This window comes from Chiloscyllium plagiosum, chromosome 39 (assembly GCF_004010195.1).
Source record: "Chiloscyllium plagiosum isolate BGI_BamShark_2017 chromosome 39, ASM401019v2, whole genome shotgun sequence".
In the NCBI taxonomy this organism is placed as follows: Eukaryota; Metazoa; Chordata; class Chondrichthyes; order Orectolobiformes; family Hemiscylliidae; genus Chiloscyllium; species Chiloscyllium plagiosum.
Genome location: NC_057748.1, coordinates 8,302,030 through 8,314,353, shown reverse-complemented (window position 1 = coordinate 8,314,353; position 12,324 = coordinate 8,302,030). Strand labels below are relative to the sequence as shown.

The window sequence follows — 12,324 nt, the reverse complement described above, 5'->3', positions numbered from 1 at the left end:
GACATATTAAATTTAACATTTTCTGATAGTTTGGATGTGGGTATTACAAAGGAAGTACTTGGCATGTCTTCATTAATTGAGGCTCAGAAAGTAAATCCTGTATTAAATAAGTTAGCTAAGGCTGGACATACTGAACCTGAGGCTGAAGGAGCTCTAGATTGCTATTACTTTAAACAGACAGGAGTGTTCCCTCCCAGTCGGAGAACACTTCCAAGGTCCGGGACATTTGACTTTGGACCTTCAGGTGACCATTGTCCAAGGCGGATTTTGGGACAGGCAACAACGCAAAGTAGCCGAGTAGAGGCTGACTGCCAACTTCGGTACCCATGGGGATGGCCTCAATCAGGAACTTGGGTTCATGTCACACTACAGGTGACCCCACTATATATATATGCACACACACACGCACCTACAGACCCTCTCTCATACACAAACTCTCTCTCATACGCTCACATGTATACTCGACACTCAAACTCACCACGCCGCCCCCCCCCCCCCATCCCCGCACACACACATCCACATGCACACACATACATATAGGTTTGTGGGGTGAATTTGTATTTGCAGAATTGCATGAATCCATATAAGATTCTATAAATCCCTTCCTTAGATTAGAATCAGTCTGAATATTAGGGCATAGACAGCCTCACATCTTCAGTGTATTATCTGGGCCAACATGGCACCTATTATTAAAGTTCACTTCAGAATGTAACTTTAAGAAAGTTCTGGGATTTACTATGAAAGAACTGAAACCACATGTCCATTCTAAAAGAGGAGAGACTCAACAAACAATCCAGGTCTTTTTCAATATATCATTTCAGTTACATCACACCATAAACGTTTGCTATAAATTCTGTGTCTTACGATCTTTTACTCCACAACCACCTGATGAAGGAGCAGTGCTCCGAAAGCTAGTGCTTCCAAATAAACCTATTGGACTATAACCTAGTGTTATGTGATATTTAACATTAAAAATGGAGTTCTCATGAGGAAGTGAATGGCTGATTGTTCACTGGGTAGTGGTGTCGCCCAGGTAACATAAGCAGATGTTGCAAGCAGCTCATGAGATTCCTATGGCAGAAAACCTCAAACGTCAATAGAATCAGTATTTTATCTGGCCCGGACTTCATAAAGAAGTAGGACAATTCTGTAACATTTACCACTCCCCCGACACATACTCAACATATGATTAAATATGATGTGGAGGTTGATTTCAAATAAATCTGTTGGACTATAACCTGGTGTCGTGCGACTTCTGACTTTATGATTCAACAAAATTAAAATAAAGAACTGCTGGAAATCTGACACAAAAACAAAATTGCTGGAGAAACTCAGCAGTCTCCTATGTTCATAAAGCAGAGTTAACTTTCCAAGTCCAGTAACTCTTCTTCAGAACTGTATGCAATTAAACCAGCTTCTTTAATACCCCTGCCAGTTTTTGCAGAACTGTTCAGTTGAGTGTTAGTAGATTGTTCAGGATTATTATCTAAAATTGAAGCAGGACACCAGTATATCCTTGCAAATATGGATGTGAAAATTCCATCTCCAGAAGCTATTCCTTGAAGAACAGTTACCCCTAAGGTAATACTGGAAACATTATCTCAATTTTTTAACTTGCTATGGACTCCCAATTTAAATACAATCTGATTATGATTCTAACGTAATAGCTAGTTTACCAGGATGCAATCAACAGTTTGGCTATCAACTGAAGGCAGCCACATATTATCAGCAAATACAGGGAGCTATGAGAGTTACCATCAGACACTAAAAGCCACAATTAAAGCATATTGTCCCAAAAGGTTTGAGGCAAAGACTTAGATTTCTTATTGTTTGCTACCAGCGATTCCCCAAATGATTCTATTGGATTTAGTCCCTTTGAATTAATCTATGGCCTTTATATCAAAAGGTCCACTCAAACTGATTAAGGAAATATTCTTAAATCAGAAAGATGAATCCTCAATGTTGGACTATGTATTCATGCTTGTGAGAAACAAAGCTCACTTACTTCAATAATTTCAGTCCGAGACAAGATCTGAATCAGTAGTGTCATTTATTTTACACTTGCAAGTGGGTGTGATGTCCACAAGGCAGGGACAAAACACACTGAGTTCAACAAATATTCGATATTTATATAATTTGGTTCCTTCATATTTTTTTCTTATTTCATTGCTCCCTCCGTTTACATTCTCCACTTCCCTAAGACTGGTCCCACCACTCCTGCTTATCTCTTGTCTTATCCGGCCTTGTCTGTGACAAAATGCTTATTTATGGCCTCACAAGGCCGTTTTACCTCAACCCACTGCAGGTCATTGTTAGGCATATTCTTTCTTCATCAGTATCTACTCTTTCCATCTGGGCTTCTCCCGAAGCCACTCTGATCCCTATGACCTCTTTAATTAGGGCTTGTTCCTGTATCTCTGTAAAAGTGGGACACAGATGTTTGTACAGGCGTATCTGGCCTAACTTCATCCCCTCACAACATCTTATCTATTTGCCCATAATATCTACCATTGTTTTGCAATCACGTTTCACGCTGGTATACAACTTTAGCTAATACAAAAACAATTATATATTTCCTCCACATAGTTTCCATTCTTGTTGACTCAGCTCTTGGCCAAAACAATTACACACTGATGTGAGTTCATTTACTTTGTATCAGAAATTATAATTGCAGAATTACAGAACTGCAGAAGAAACATTAATTTACCTATATCCCACAATGCTTTTAGAGAGAGAATCACTGGAGAATGTAAATTAATACAAAGGCTTCAAAAAACTTTCCAAGCAGAAATAAGAGAATGGGCAAACAAACATGATGCAATTAGGAAAATACATGTGGGAGATGAAGTGTTGGTATTATTGACTTTCGTGAAAGTGAGGACTGCAGATACTGGAGGTCAGAGTCGAGAGGGTGGTGCTGGAAAAGCACAGCAGATCAGGCAGCATCTGAGGAGCAGAAGAATCGACGTTTCAGGATTGTCTAAACAAGGTAACAAAATTCAGTGGTGCATACAAGGTGGTTGGAAATTGATACTTCTGATTGTAGAAGAAGAAGAACTCATTTGGCCACATAAACATGTCATAACAATATCATTACAGGGAAGATGACAAGAGGAGCAAGTGTGTCAGGTGGTAAGGGTAGTTACAGAGATGTCAAGTAGAGGTAGAAAGAGATGTAATTCCACTTGGTGAACCTCTCACAATTTATCAATATACAAATACTAGGACAGTTATAAACTGCATTTTCAACTTAGAGGAAGGGCAATAGGAAAAGCTAATAAGATCTGCTTAGGAAGTATCAGGTAATCTGCAAAGGCACATCTGGATTTACAATGTTTGCAAGAAATAACATGGATTTAGGTGACCCTACCAATAAAACAACACCCTTAATGGTAGAATCCAGAGAAACAAGCTCAGGTGGAAATAGAGTTTCAATACCTGTTGGAGTACCATTTGACTGAACCTATCCAAAGCAGCTGGGCTTCACTGGAGTGCTAGTTCCTAGCTGGATGGATCAATTAAATTTTAGAGGGACTACAGAAAAGTAAATGCTGTCACAAAGAGATTCCTATTCAATTCCTTGATTAGAAGGTTGTATCGACAAGGTTGGAAGTGCTAAATTTCTTTCTAAAATTGATCTATTGAAGGGTAACTAGCAAGTGCTGTTAACATCAAGGACTAAGGAGAGCTGACTTTGTCACACCAAATATCAATGTCAACTCATGCCATTCAAGTTTTAAAATGCCCTAGCTACACTCCAAAGACTTATGAATCAGGTTGTAGCTGAAGTGCCTAACTGTATACTTATTTAGACAATATTGTAATTTACAGAAACACAAGGGAAGGTTTGTAAAACAATTAGAGAACACGTGTAAACAATTGCAGTTAGCTAGCTGAGTGATAAATCTAACTAAGAGTGAATTTGCAAAAGCAGGTATAATTTACCTAAGACACATTATAGAACAAGGGCAAATGTTTCTAAGAAAGCAAAAAAGAAGGCTCTGATAGAATTCCCATTCCTAAAACTAAATGGGAAATCATGGCACTTTTAGGAATATGTGGGTTTTATAGGAAATGTGTGTCTAATGTGTTTCAGCACAATAGCTGCACCACTAACACATTTGTGACCGAGTTTAAATCACACAATGCCAGGTTATAGTCCAACAGGTTTATTTCGCACTACCAGCTTTTGGAGCGTTGCTCCTTCGTCAGGCAGCACCTGGTGTTGTGTAACTTTTTTTAAACTTTATCCACCCCAGTCCAACACTGGCACTTCCACATCATGCCTACCATTTCTTATAAAAACAGATATAAGTGGAGAGGTCAATAGAATGCCAAGCAGCCTCTAATTGAAAAACCAATCTGTCTCTGGAAAAAACTACCCTGAACACAAACCTATCATGGGTACTACCAACACTTCATTGGCAGTACAGCCCTTTCATATTTCAGGAGATTGTGAAAAGCACTTTATAAATGCCAGTCTTTCAATTAAAAACAAACTTGACACATTTCATTGTTGTAGGGTCAGATGAAATTTGGCATGGAATCATATTGGGAGTTATGAGGAAAGATGTCTAAAAGTTTTGTCAAAGGGGTAGATTTTAATGTCTCAAAGTTGGTGAGAGATACAGCATGTAGGGTTTTAAAAGGCTCTAGCGGTGCAGTTGTAACATCCTACCTAGAATGTCCAGGTTCAAACCTCAACTGCTCCAGAGGTGTCAAAACAGATCTGAACAGGTTGACTCAATGTATCTAATGTGTTTAGGAAGGAAATTCCAGTGCTGAGGCAGGGATAAGGGTGCCAACTGTGATTAAATCTATTGCTGGAAGTTTCATCACATGACTTGCCCCTAGATCCAGCCATTAGCCAACCACACATTCATCTTTGTCAAAAGCAAATATTGCTGGTGAAACTCAGCAGGTCTGACATCTGTAGGATGAAAGCACAGTTTATATTTTGAGTTCAGGTGACTTTTTTTTATCAGAACTCGCTTTCCTCCCACAGATGCTGCCAGCATCTGTTGAGTTTTGCCAGAAATTTGTTTCAAATCTCTGGCATTTGCAGCTGTGTTACATCTGTCCTTGTGTCACACTGCCTTCTAACATGAACTAGCCAGCAATGAGATTCATCACATAATTGGATGATGCTTGATTGTCATCCAAGCAGTCTATTTTCAGTGTTGTTTAATATTATGTGATGATAAAGGTTCAGATAAAATGACAGCATAATTCTTTTTGATTGTGACATTTCTACAGGATTTGTGCACAGTAGCATCCTGTGGAAATTGATGTTCAGTTCCAGGCCAATGCTGGAGGGCTGCATCATTTTGGAGCTCTAATTGTTAAAGAGGAGAGCAAGAGGCCTAAATCAGAGGAAGGCAGAGCTTTCACTTTTTAAAATTCATTCATTGGCTGTGTTCATCACTGCTTGGACCAGCATTTATTGCTCATTCCTAGTTGCTCTTGAGAAGCTAGTGGTGAGTTGTATTCCTGAATCAGTGCAGTCCATCTACTATAAATATACCCTTAGTGCCATTAGGAAGGTGTTCCAGGATTTTAACCCAGCAACAGTGAAGGAATGGCATTATGTTTGAGTCAGGATGGAGTGGTTTGGAGGGGAACCTACAGGTGAACTTCCAGGTGCGGTGTTCCCACGTATCTGTTGCCCTTGACCTTCTAGACGGCAGTGGCAGTGGATTTGGAAGGTGCTGTCCAAGGAACCGTGGCAAATTTCTGAAGTGCATCTTGTTGATGGAATACACAGCTGCCGTTGGGTGAGGATTTAGGAGGGAATGAATATTTATGGACATGGTGCCAATTAAGCAGGCCTGCTTTCTCCGGGCGGTGTCCAACGTCTTGAGTGCTGTTGGAGATGCACTTGTCCAGGCCAATGGGGAATGTTCTATCACCGTCCTGATTCTGGAGCAGGGAATTGGATGTGGAGGAAGGCTGTGTAAGAGTGGGGAGCCATGCAGTTGCATCCTGCAATGCAATGGAGGTGAAAGGGTGGGACCTTTCATTGAAAAGTGGAGGAAGGATCAATTCTTTATCTCCTGTTGCTGAGGCTGATGAGGTTGAGTGGGTTGGGAAGACTTGGATGAATTCACTAATTTCCAGTGTCTCCAATCGATTCCCGTCTCGCGTTCCGGTGGTCCCGCCCCCTCCGATTGGCGGCGGCTTTGGCCAATCGGCGGTGGCGGCTGGGAAGAGCTTGCGTTACGATTGGTCCTGGCTATGTCAATCAGCGCAAGGTGGGCGAGACCGTATGCGATTGGCGGGTAGCCGCATCAATCGGTAGGAGGCGGCCAATGGGGGCGGCGAAACCAAAGAAGGCGGGGCGGGTATCGACTTGTGGAGAAAAAAAACCCGATTAGCGAGAGAGAAAAAATTAAAAAATGATTTCAATCGGAGACACTTTAAACCGAGAGACCAGCGATTCTCCATCTGCCCCTCCTTAACGATATATCAGGTAATATAGTCGCCGATACCAATCCGATTAGAATCGGTTTTCCTACCGATTATTAGCGATTATTACAACCTGGTCACGGCGGGGAATGATGGAGGGGCGATTAATCGGTAATTACCCGACTAATCGATATCCGCTCGATATGGGGCAGTAATTGAGGTCAGGAATCGGACCGATTTTTTTTCACTAGAGAATCGGCGCAGCCCCCTCCCCTACGGTGACGGGAGAACTAATCGATTTGTTCCGATTATTTGTCGATAACCGCATCGGGTTGGAGTGTTTAAAGACCAATATAAATATAAAATTCGTTGTCGGACCGGGACTTTCGCCTTTTGTATGTCTTAGAAACGGCTCGGTTTGAGAATAATCGATACTGTGGGGGAGGGGGGAGGAAGGCGTGAGAAAACTATAAAATAGGGAGGGACAGGTTACACTTTCCTCTAGTTCTGAGAGACTGAGCTGTGAAATGAAAATAAAATATGTAAATTTATTTTGAATTAAAATATTTAATTATGAGACTGCGCTATTTCTGGGGCCATAATCCAGCAACATCGGTTTATTCAAGATTCGATTAATTGCCCGGAGATTGGCAAACGATAGCAGCAATTTAAAGGGTTCAGGTGAGATTTGAACCATCCATCTTGTTCTCCCCTCCAACCCCCTTCTCCCTCCCTCCCCAGTCACCATCTCCCCCTATTCCCTTCCCTCCCTCCCCATTCTGTGTCCTCCTGCTGTCCCCCGTGCCCTCTGTCTCCACTCTCTTTTGACTTGATGTTTCTCCCTCTTGGTCACCCTCTGCTTACATTACTTTGGGGGCGGCACGGTGGCTCAGTGGTTAGCACTACTACCACACAGCACCAAGAACCTAGGTTCGATTCCAGCCTTGAGTGACTGCCACTATGTGGGGAGTTTGCACATTCTCTCTGTGTCTGTGTGGGTTTCCTCTGGGTACTCTGGTTTCCTCCCACAATCCAAAGATGTGCAGATCAGTGAATTGGCTTTGCTAAATTACCTGTCGAGTTAGGTGCATTTGTCAGGAGTAAATATAGGATAAGGTAGGGCAATGGATGTTGGTGGGTTACTCTTCAGAGCGTTGGTGTGGACTGGTTGGGCCGAAGGGCCTGTTTCCATACTGTATGGAATCTAATCTGATTACTATTGTCACATGTACCGAAGTACAATGAAAAGTATTGCTTTGTGTGCCATCCAGACAAATCATACCTTATATAAGTACGTCAAGGCTGTCTATCTTCTTCCTGTATTCTGTCTCGTTATTGTTTGAGATCTGACCCACTGCGGTGATGTCGCCCCGTATCCTCTCTCCTGACCCTTCCCCATCCCCTCTCTTCCGTCCCTTCACCCTAGCCGTTCTTTCCTTTTCCCTCCCCCACCGCCCTCTCCTTTCTCCCATTTTCTCCCCGTCCATCCCAACACCTTGACCTTTCAGATTCAACTTAAATGAACTCTCTTTGTCATGCAATATAAATTGTTGCTTCCTTTAAAATTTTCCGAGGTTCCTAGGTTCCAACCTAGTTTACTGCATCAGGTGCTTCCGATGTGGTCTTCTCTACATCGGGGAGACCAAACGTAAACTCAGGGAACGGTTCACTGAACATCTCAGTTGGGCCCGCAGGAGCCAACCGGACCTCCCAGTCACTGCCCATTTTAGTTCACCTTCCCACTCCCTTTCCTACATGACCATCCTTGGCCTCCTCCATTGCCACAATGAACAAAACTGCAAATTGGAGGAAAAACACCTCATCTTCCGCCTGGGCAGCCACCAGAACACAGGACTCAACGTTGAGTTATTCAATATCAAATAACCTCCTTCCCCATCTCCTCCCAGTCACCTACCTCCCATTGACCAACCAGGTCATACCTTCTGCCTGTCTTCACCTATCCCCACTTCACCACTCTGCCCCCACCACCTCATTTTTCTGAAGCTTCCCCTGTACCTACCCCCAGTCCTAAAGAAGGGTGACACCCAAAACATCGTCTTTTCCACCTACTGATGCTACTTGGCTTGCTGTGTTCTTCTAGCCTCCTGCCTGTCTCCTTTTAAAATTTTGGCATTCTTGCATCTGTCCTCATGTGTGCAAGGCAGAAGCTTTGACAGCATTTATTCAAGAATATTTAAGTTCATTCTGACCAGTTGACTATAAGTTGATGACATGTATGTCAGAGGCACATGCTAGGCGCAAAACCTTTCAAGAGAACTGAGCGTTGCATCATATATAAAGTATTGTTGACCTAGAGGACATATCATCAAGAAATTAACAAAAATTATGATCCCAGCCAATGTTCCCTCTAAGATGTTAAGCCATTTGGCGGTTCCGTGCACACTGGTTGGCCGTGCCAACACACTGACTTATGGCTTCAAAAGCTGCTGAATTCACAGATGTTGGAAGTCCATGTGGCAACAGGTAAACTTAGGAGGGCCATCAATCCCAGCAGACGGTATTACCAGACAATGCGGATCCTAGAATGAAATCTGGCCTGAAAGATCATTTTAAAATTTCCTTTAATACAATGGTCATTCGTATGAGGTTGCAGAATTTCTTCAACACAACAGAAGCTTATTACACAAAAGATGAAGTAAAACATCAAACAGATCAAATTGTTTAAATATAGAATACAGTTAGAGAAGTCGTAAATCACCCTGCAAAATGAAGATTTAACCTATTGCCTCTCATGTTCCAGCAATTCAAATCCAAAGAAATTATACGTCCAAAGCAATTATTAAGTATGCTTAATTGATTCTCCCCAGTTTCTGTCCTGTGAACTGTGTAGTCTTTTTACATAAATATTCAATGAATTGAGAACTTAGACTTTCTCAGCTTCTAATAATGTTTACTACACATTTTGTAAACCACTTTAGTATAAACAACTTTCCATTAAATTACAAATGAGTCCGTTCTCCCTGATATTTAGAGTCATAGAGATGTACGGAACAGAAACAGATCCTTCGATCCAACTCGTCCATGCCGACCAGATATCCCATTTGCCAGCAGCCAGCCCATATCGCTGTAAACCCTTCCTATTCATGTACCCATCTAGATGCCTTTTAAATGTTTATAATTGTACCAGCCTCCACCACTTCCTCTGGCAGCTCATGCCATACACACAACATCCTCTGCATGAAAACGTTACCCCTTAGGTCCCTTTTATATCTTTCCCCTCTCACCTTAAATCTATGCCTCTAGTTTTAGACCCAATCCACCCCTGGGAAAAGACCTTGTCTATTTACCCTATCCATGCCACTTATGATTTTATAAACCTCTGTAAGGTTGCCCCTCAGCTTCTGACGCTGCAGGGAAAATAGCCCCAACCTATTCAGCCTCTCCCTTGGCAACATCCTTGTAAATATTTTCTGAACCCTTTCAAGTTTCACAACATCTTTCTTATAGCAGGGAGACCAGAATTGCATGCAGTATTTTAAAAGTGACCTAACCAATGTCCTGTACAGCTGCAACATGACCTCCCAACTCGTATACTCAGTGCACTGATCAATAAAGGCGAACATGCCACATACCTTCTTTGCTATCCTATTTAACTGTGACTCCACTTTCAAGGAACTATGAACCAACACTCCAAGGTCTCTTTGTTCAGCAACATTCTCCAGGACCTTACCATTAAGTATTTAAATCCTGCCCTGATTTGCCTTACCAAAATGCAGCACCTCCCATCTAAGTTAAACTCCATCTGCCACTCCTTGGCTATTGGCCCATCTGATTAAGATCCCATTGTACTCTGAGGTAATCTTCTTTGCTGTCCACTATACCTCCAATTTTGGTGTCATCTGCAAACTTACTAACCATACCTCCTATGTTCACATCCAAATCATACTGGATTAGGTCACCATTCTGCAAGAACTTCTGGGTAATCCAAGATGGAGGACAGGAAAAATTTCTGGCTGTAACAGCTGCTCTTTTTTTGAGGTATTTTAGGTGCTGGAGGTGATTTCCTCGAATTCCGGGAGCAACAATTACTGTTTCGTATGCTGTTGCATTGTTTTGGAACTTCGGAAAAAAAAGTCAAAACAACAGCAGTTTTAAAAGTGAATAGAACAGACAAAGGAAGCACATGGTGAAGACATGCAGGAGAGAGAGAGAGAGAGAGAACACCTGCACAGTTACTGCTTTTGCTGTTTTGAATTCATGTATCGCTGGACATCGGAGTGCGTCTGGGAAAATTAACAAACCGTGAAATTCACAACTAATCTTGGAGGAACCTGTTTGGGCAAAGTTCACAGCACAGAATCACATAAGTTAGTCATTGTTTTAAGTGTGTCCAACAGAAAGGCTACAGTAGTGATTAGAGTGGGTTCTTTCTTGATTATATGTTTTCGGAGATATGTCTCTTGATTAAACTTAAAATATAAGCCATAACCATTAATTTAACCTGGGGCAGTGTTTTGTAGAAGAATAAGATGGTGTTATTTTCTGGGTCTGTAGATTGTGAAGGAGCAAAAATGGCCTTTAGTACAGTGATATGTACTTCTTGTCAGATGTGGGAGTTTAAAGAGAATTTAAGGGTTACTGCGGATTATATCTGCCATAAATGCTGTTGGATGTGAATATTATCAGATCGAATGGATCGGTTGGAGAGACAGTTAGAAGCAATGAGGAATTTGCAACAGCAACAGTATGTAATGGATGGCAGTTATAGGAAGGGGGGAAAGTCTCAGATACAATCACATAGATGGGTTATCTCCAGGAAAGGTAAGAGAAGTAGGCAGTTAGTGCGGGAGTCTTTTGTGGATGAACCATTTCAAACAGATATGCTGTTTTGGAAAATGTAGGGGGTGATGGATTCTCAGGGGAACGTAGCACGAAGAGCCAAGTTTCTAGTATTGAGACTGGCTCTAATGCAACGAGGGGTACGTCGGCTTCCAAGAGATCAATTGTGTTAGGGGATTCTGTAGTCCGAGGTACAGACAGACGTTTCTGTGGCCAGCAGTAAAAGAGCAGAATGGTGTGTTGCTTCCCTGGTGCCAGGATCAAGGATGTCTCAGAGAGGGTGCAGAATGTTCTCATGGGGGAGAGGGGCCAGCAGGAGATCATTGTCCACATTAGAACCAACGGCATTGGAAGGGAAAAGGTTGAGGTTCTGAAGGGAGATTACAGAAAGTTAGGCAGAAATTCAAAAAGGAGGTTCTCAAGAGTAGTAATATCTGGATTACTCCCAGTGCTATGAGCTAGTGAGGGCAGGAATAGGAGGATAGAGCAGATAAATGCATGGCTGAGGAGCTGGTGTATGGGAGAAGAATTCACTTTTTGGATCATTGGAATTTCTTTTGGGGTAGAAGTGACCTGTACAAGAAGGAGGGATTGCACCTAAATTGGAAGGGGACTAATATACAGGCAGGGAAATTTGCTAGAGCTGCTGAGGACGTTTTAAACTAGTAAGGTGGGAGGGGGGGGGTGAGGAGAGGAGGGGAGAGGATAAGGTAGGACCCAAGGAGATAGTGAGGAAAGAGTTCAGTAGATCAGTCTGAGACTCGTACATTTGAGAACAGAAGCGAGTCAAACAGTGAGGGCAAGCAGGGACAAGGTAGGACTAATAAATTAAACTGCATTTATTTCAATGCAAGGGGCCTAACAGGGAAGGCAGATGAACTCAGGGCATGGTTAGGAACATGGGACTGGGATATCATAGCAATTACAGAAACATGGCTCAGGGATGGACTGGAATGGCAGCTTAATGTTCCAGGATACAAATGCTACAGGAAGGATAGAAAGGGAGGCAAGAGAGGAGGGGGAGTGGCATTTTTGATAAGGGATAGCATTATAGCTGTGCTGAGAGAGGATATTCCCAGAAATACATCCAGGGAAGTTATTTGGGTGGAACTGAGAAAT

The 12,324-nt window shown here is 42.3% G+C and overlaps 1 protein-coding gene across 3 annotated transcripts in view; it reads left to right on the top strand.

Moving 5' to 3' along the window:
• The first annotated feature begins 6,342 nt into the window (after positions 1 to 6,342).
• Positions 6,343 to 12,324, top strand: part of LOC122542194 (E3 SUMO-protein ligase ZBED1-like) — a 28,946-nt gene continuing 22,964 nt past the window's right edge. For 2 of the 3 annotated variants that reach the window (XM_043679649.1, XM_043679646.1), the window contains exon 1: positions 6,343 to 6,469. The gene's annotated coding sequence lies outside the window, so the exon portion shown is untranslated. Of the gene's footprint in view, positions 6,470 to 6,625; positions 6,801 to 12,324 lie in introns of those variants that run through there. The other variant, XM_043679647.1, reaches the window with a different exon arrangement.